At 39.0% G+C, this 5,527-nt stretch overlaps 1 long non-coding RNA gene across 1 annotated transcript in view; it reads right to left on the bottom strand.

Annotated features, from left to right (window-relative positions):
- Window positions 1–2,317: 2,317 nt before the first annotated feature.
- LOC117939574 overlaps window positions 2,318–5,527 on the bottom strand; it is a 16,991-nt gene continuing 13,781 nt past the window's right edge. Inside the window, exon 3 of the long non-coding RNA XR_004655624.1 lies at window positions 2,318–2,415. This is a non-coding gene — a long non-coding RNA (uncharacterized LOC117939574). The remainder of the gene's footprint in view (window positions 2,416–5,527) is intronic.

Genomic DNA, 5,527 nt, shown 5'->3' with positions numbered 1-5,527 from the left:
ATCCTTTTTTTGCGGTTTTCTTCCCCCGGCAAAGCAGACAGCACAATGGTCTCACTGAGCGGTGGCGATTAACACATAAAAGCGACACGGGGAATCTCGCTGCTAGATACTAGCGCACATGAGAGGGCAAAGCATTCATACCATGCCAAGAACTTCAGTGGGAGCCCCTTCTATCTGATTGGTGATCTTTTGTTTTTGGCGTTGCCCTCGATTCGGCGGGAACGAGCCCAATCAGATTAGGAGAGAGGGGAGGCACAGCGAGGGTTCTTTCTATTTACTCCCATCTATCTCCACAGCGGCTTCGCTTAAAGGCAGCCACAGAGAAGTCAAGTCAAAGCGTCTCCATCTCGGTGCTCCTCAACTTTCCCCCCTCCCCCCCCTCTCCTTCTCCCCCTCGAGTAGATTTGCTGCTCAGACACTAAAGCTGGATTAAATCCAAATTTGAGCACGATCAGATCTTCTTGCGAGCGCGGGGTTTTTAATCTAAAACTTCAACCCCTGACACAAGTGACAGGTAATCTCAAAAGGAACTATTTAAGACACAAAATGAAGACAAATGAAGGATCATTGCCTAAATTAAGCCTCCTTTTGGAGGAAATAAGAGCATGTTTTGGAGATAATCTGTACAGATGTGTATCTTAAATAAAGAAGCTGAATATAAAGAGCATGCAGAGCCGTCTTATTTCAGAGGACGTTTGCTTATGGAAGTGTGTTTGCATCCTTACTTGTCACTTAGAATCTAAAGTGCATGTCAACGATTCCATATCTAGAGCTGTTGGGACATATTTTGCAATCATTTGTCATTTCAGCCGCAAATTGAGTATTTGCAAAGGTGTGTGAAGTCAGGACAACACACACCTGTAACATCCCAATGTGGTTTCCACCAAATACTAGACCAAAACGGGCACCTTGAAAAGGCTGGGCATGTGTCTACATGGTGGTATTCACTCAGAGAAAAGAACATATCTTAACTACGCAGGTAACAGAGACATGATGTTAAAGCCAAACACTGGACGTACACTTTGAGATTCATGAAACTGAACATGTATTTGGCTTTCGACTTCCAGGCCTGCAAACAGCGCTGAAAGAAGTATTCAGATCCTTTAATTCAGTAAAAGTACTAACAGCACTCTGTAAAAATACAAGTCCTGCAGTCAAAAAGTATTATCAGGAAAATGGAGCTAAAGTATTAAAAGTAAAGACCTCTCCTCCCATTGTAGAAAGAGTAAAGGATCCAATCAGCTGTGTGTTTAATGACATCATCATCTCAGCTGGACCTGGAGGACGTTTTATTGTTGCTAGGTTACTTTATAATAAAATATCAGATTTTATAAACTACATGTGTTTAGAGTGCAGAAATCTTAATGTGGAAAGTAAATAAAGTAACTAGTAACTAAAGTAACTAGTAACTAAAGCAGTCAGATGAATGTAGTGGAGTAATTAAAGTGTAGAAAGTAACATGAAAAGAAAAGACTTGAGCAAAGTATAAGTACCTCAACATTTGGCCTGAAGTACAGTACTGGAGTAAATGTAACTTAGTACTGCTTGTTGTCATCCTGCTGTCTAAAGATAGTTTCTTTTGTAATAAGTACATTTACTTCAGTACTGTACTTAAGTACAAATGTTGAAGTTTGCTTTTGTTGCTTCTTTCACTATTTTTGTGGCCATTTTCAAAGTTTTTTGGGACTATTTTTCAACATTTCTGTCGCCTTTCTGGAGGTTTGTTTGAAAGTTTTTTTGTTGCTTCTTTCTGAGTTTTTTATGCTTTTTTTTGAGTATTTAGTATTTATCACACGTGCAGATGTGTCCCCAGATCCCCCCTTATAGCCCCCCCGCCCAATGTCGAACCCAAAGTTTCACACTTGCACATTGTGCAGTATTGCAATGCATGTATGGAACACTCATTAAAGTGTTAAAAAAGTTGTATTGCCAGTGGTAAGCAAAGCAAAACCAGATTTCTAAACCAGATTTCTACAATTGTCCAAAAGGCCCAAACGGTAAGTTAAGCATGGGTAAATTTTAAGAAAGTGCTGGGATTTGTCCCAGGAGTCAGGTGGGGAAGGGGAGTTCAGAGCGAGCTCTCAGAACACGAAGCAAAACCAAAAGGTTTGGACCCGATCTGAAGCGGTTTGAATGTCCCAGCAGTGGTCCTGGCACGTGTCCAGTCTGGCGCCGTCTCTGCCCTGTTTGGGTCAGAGTTTCAGTTCGGGCGTAAACTGGACCGCAGGTAAGAAGCTGAACTTGTCATGTCATTTTTAACAATGTATTTGTCCCATTTTCCAAACGTTTCTATATCAGAAATCATCAGGTTTTGTGAAAGAAAGAAATAACATGGATGGTTCCATATCACGCTCTTCACACGTAAAATGAAAGATTAGTTCACTACTTTCACTGAATTTGGGTGTTTCATTCAATCTAATATTTATTAAAGAAAACATGTTTTTGGTCCCTCTGGACCTTCGTCAACGTCAGGATTTTGTCTTTCTTCAAGTCCTGTGTAACCTTGTGTTGTCTTCGGTCGAATCAAGTCCAAAATAACATGAATGGTTCCATACCACTCAACGTTCTTCAGCTACATTTAATTTTAATAGCATTTGAAAAAAAAACTGTTTAAATGTATAAAAACATGAAACTGATTGACTCAACAACCTCTGGTCTAACTATTACTACGCAAAATAATTCCTCATTTATGCTTTTGAACAGGAAACTCAAGTATGATTTCATATAAATGATTTGTTGTATGTTGACCAATGTTCCAAGAGTGTAAAAAGTATTATTAAAACACCAGAAAAAATGCAAAAAAAAGGGGAGTTACCGGGTTAAAAAGGAAACGTTAAAATATTGTTTGTGATCAAATTATTAATATACAATTAAAGATTGGGAGGGGGGGGGGGGGACCCAACAAAAACAGAACCACAGGAACGGAGCTCGCAGCTCACCAACAAGACACACACAAACAGACACACACAAACAAACACACAACAGACACTGACGGAGAGACGGACACAAGACACCCCGGAGCAGAGACATGCCCAGACAGCAGCAGATCCTTCTAGTATCGATGGATCTGTCTGGAAGTGATATTATTTAATATTTTACTTTGTGCTCTGTGTAGTAGTTTGATGTATGACACCGTGGATCAGTTATGGGTTACACTATAATGTTGCAGCTGCTTTCCTTTATTCTTCATTTTGTAATACGTAGAGTATTTCTTTTTTGTGACCAAAGATCACCAACAATTACAAACAATATTCTGAGAACGTGTTCCAGGACTAATACTAAAATTAAAAAACATGCAGAGGAAAGACGGGACGGAGGGAAACAACTAAACACTGACGAGTGTGTTGTGTGTGGGCATCGGACCGGAAGCTGTGGATGAAATATCTTCTGTATTTGTGAACAGTAATTCGGTGTGGCATGACACATAACATATATCATATCATATATAGTATTTGCAGTCCTGTTTGCAGCGTATATTTTATAATCTTTAATCTTTTACCATCTTAAACATCGGACACATTATTGATGATGTCACTGCTGCTTGAGGGATTTCAGAACAATAACACTTTTAATTTTACATATACATATAATATGTCAGAATGATATAGTAATGCATATAGTACGCAGTTTTGGGAAGATTAGTTTTTTTTTATTTAGACCACCCAAAAAGACTTTCATAGAAATAATATATTGACTTTGAATGGCGCGTGTTTTTACCGCGTGTTAGTGGCCAAACACCTATTATTATGACTGCATCACAATACAGGGATCTGCTAAGGGTTAGATATTATATTCCATACACTGAGAAGTAGCTGCACTGTTAACAGTAGACAGTATCTTACTGTTTTAATGTTCTACAGGATCTGAGCGTTTTCAGTTATTTTACAGATTTATTTCTTAGAGTGTGTATATTGTGAGTGTATATTACATATACATGTGTCCACATATCAATCTGAAAAGTCACATCTCTCCGTTTTATTCTTCCTAAGCATCTGCAAATTACTTTTTCTAGCTTTTTGTTTTTTTTCAAATTCCGAGGGATGCTTTTGTCGTTGACAATTTTAAATGAAAAATGTCCAAAAACAGCAATCATAGCATCCACCAAAAGTTGTATTAAAAATCGGGCTGAATGAAAAGAAACATAAGTCAATACTTAGGGACTCAAGTTCATATATTTTTACTGCAAATATCGACATATTTACCCGTTACTTGCTTATTGGGCATCCCAGTTCGATATGAAATCATCTGAGTGTGTGTGTGTTTGTCTGTGTGTGTGTGTGTGTGTGTGTGTGTTTTCTCAAATTCAGAAAGAGATTGTGCTCACACTGACGGCAGAGCTGTGCCTTTATGTTTTTTTGTCTTGGTGCTTAGTTAGTATTTTTGGTTTATTTTGTAATACAGAAAAAGACTTATTAGAAAATATGATTAAGTTATTTGACACAGGGAATTAAACCACTGACTCAGAAAAACTGGAATCAAATCTGTTATATTTCAAGTATTGTTATATCTTAAGTATTAAGTATAATATTCTGAATCTTCTTATAGAATATTAAGGCTTTTTTGGCCTTTGATATTTAATTTAGAGCATCATGAAACCAGACTGGGGGGGGGGTGCATGCATGTGTGTGTGCATGTGTGACGTTTTTTTGTTTGTTTTTATAATGTGAAACACTTTGTGTTGCATGACCTTTGTATGTAAAGTAGGATTGTATTAGATGGATTGATTCATTGATTTATTGATTGATTGATTGACAGACAGATATTTGTCTCCCTATGATGCCCAGTTGATTCTATATTTAATTAAAACACTGGTGAGATATTTCTTGCACACGCAGCATATTTTGTCTTTCTTAATATGTTTGTGTGTTATTTACTTCTGGATTTTCTCTCTATCTTTCCATGCATGCACCAAACCAAAGCTGATGACTAGTGAGTGCCAGTGAGCGTGGTGACAGGTCCGTCCTGACGGAGTCAGCTGAGCCAGGCAGAGGGAGGGACGCCTTTCAAACTGTAGGGTGCAGCAGTCGTCTTCCAAAGGGGGAGCGAGCTCCTCCAGGCCCCAGCACCACAAACCGCCGGCGCTCCACGGCGAAGAAGAACAAGAGGAGGAGGAGGAGGAGCGGGGAGGGAGGGGGGCCACGGAGGGAGGGGGGGTGATGTGTAATTACAGACTACACACCAACACCCCCGTCGCAATTTACATTACTCGATGTCATGGAAAAATATATTAGACAAAGATTGTTCTCATGACACGGCGAAGGAAAGGAAACCGGGGCAAGTGATGATGCAGGATGACACACACACACACACACACACACACACACACACACACACACACACACACACACACACACAGTAACAGAGTACATTTACTCCAGTACTGTACTTCCATCCTAATGTTAAGGTACTCTTACTTGAGTCTTTTCTTTTCATGCCTCTTTCTACTTCTAGAGAAATATTCTACTTTTTACTCCTCTACATTCATCTGACAGCTTTAGTTACTAGTTACTTTAGGTACTAGTTACTT

The sequence above is a fragment of the Etheostoma cragini genome, chromosome 24 (assembly GCF_013103735.1).
Source record: "Etheostoma cragini isolate CJK2018 chromosome 24, CSU_Ecrag_1.0, whole genome shotgun sequence".
NCBI lineage: Eukaryota > Metazoa > Chordata > Actinopteri > Perciformes > Percidae > Etheostoma > Etheostoma cragini.
This window is presented reverse-complemented; position numbering and strand designations above follow the sequence as displayed.